Source organism: Bidens hawaiensis, unplaced genomic scaffold (assembly GCF_021521415.1).
Source record: "Bidens hawaiensis isolate Kalapana, Puna unplaced genomic scaffold, B.hawaiensis_p1.1 tig00049827_1, whole genome shotgun sequence".
Classification (NCBI taxonomy): domain Eukaryota; kingdom Viridiplantae; phylum Streptophyta; class Magnoliopsida; order Asterales; family Asteraceae; genus Bidens; species Bidens hawaiensis.
The window spans coordinates 24113-25490 of record NW_027506124.1 but is presented as its reverse complement, the minus strand read 5'-3'; the positions used below and the strand labels follow the sequence as shown (position 1 = coordinate 25490).

Here is a 1378-nt window from a genome sequence, read left to right as displayed (position 1 = left end):
TGACTCAAATCCTCAACATCTACAATCGTCGACCCAAAATGTAAAAGCTTTTATAATAAATCTCATACGCTCTTAAATAAAAAAACTTGACCTCTCTAAATCTTGATGTATTTGATTTCCACCGTAAATTCCTTCAAGTTTACACATTAAAAGTTCACCCAACGAGACAGACAATCCACTTGACATCAACACAACCTAGTCAAAGTTTGATGTAGTTAACTTAACTCTCCATATACCCTACAATTCAAAGTCCCACCAACACACTTCCAACCAAACAAAACTACTTGAAACACAAAGTGCCAAACCATCACCACCTCCTTTCTCATTCATATTATTCTTCACACCACTTTCTCTCTCTATATTCACTCCTCAATGGAAACCAATTACTCACCCAAAAACCCATCTCCAAACACCCACCACCCATCCCCACCACCCACACCCAGACCCGACCCGAACAACCCATACCCAACTACCTTCGTCCAAGCCGACACCTCTTCCTTCAAGAAAGTCGTCCAAATGCTCACCGGATCCTCCGAAACCGCCAAACAAGCCGCCTCCGCCCCGACCCGAAACCTGATTCCCATCAAGTCGGGTCATAACAAGAAACCCTCCAAGCTGTACGAGAGAAGGAACAGCCTGAAGAATTTCAAGATCAGTCCGTTGGTACCCGGGTCGCCCCGGAGACCCGGCACGCCGGAGATTCTCTCGCCGGGGATTCTCAACTTCCCGTCGCTGGTGTTGAGTCCGGTGACTCCGCTGGTGCTGGATCTTTTCATTAGATCTCCGGTGACCGGAGACAGCCCGAATTTGAACGTGGAAGCTGAAGACAAGGCGATTGAGAAGAAGGGTTTTTATTTTCATCCGTCGCCGGCGAGTACTTCGTCGGAGCCACGGCTGTTGCCGTTGTTTCCAGTGACGTCACCTAGGGTTTCAGGTTCTTCTTGAGCTGTTATGAGATTATTATTATTATTATTATTATTATTATTATTATTATTATTATTATTATTATTATTAATGTAACGGTTCCGTAATTGTTGAATTTTGCTGGTCAAAATTGGGGGACAATGGTGATGATGAACAAGTTACAAGTACAACTTTTGAGCGTAATGTACAAGTTGTTAATGCAGTGTTGTGCTGAAGACAGCTCACCTGGAAATTAGTAAATTTTTTTGTTAGCTTCAGTCTTAATTGTACAAGTTTCTATCTTGTTCTCAATTTAAAAATTTTAATCTTATTTCTCATGCGTTACATGCTTTGTACATTTTTTAATTAAATGTTTAAAGTAAAAAAAAAATGACTTAATACTTTGAGCTAGCCAACAGCTTTAGCTCAGTAAGTTCAAATCTAGTTCCAATCAATGTAGTTGGTCTTTGGACGA

The 1378-nt window shown here is 41.4% G+C and overlaps 1 pseudogene; it reads left to right on the top strand.

The window, feature by feature from the left end:
• Positions 1-338: 338 nt before the first annotated feature.
• Positions 339-961, top strand: LOC143616788 (VQ motif-containing protein 4 pseudogene; annotated as a pseudogene).
• Positions 962-1378: the final 417 nt, after the last annotated feature.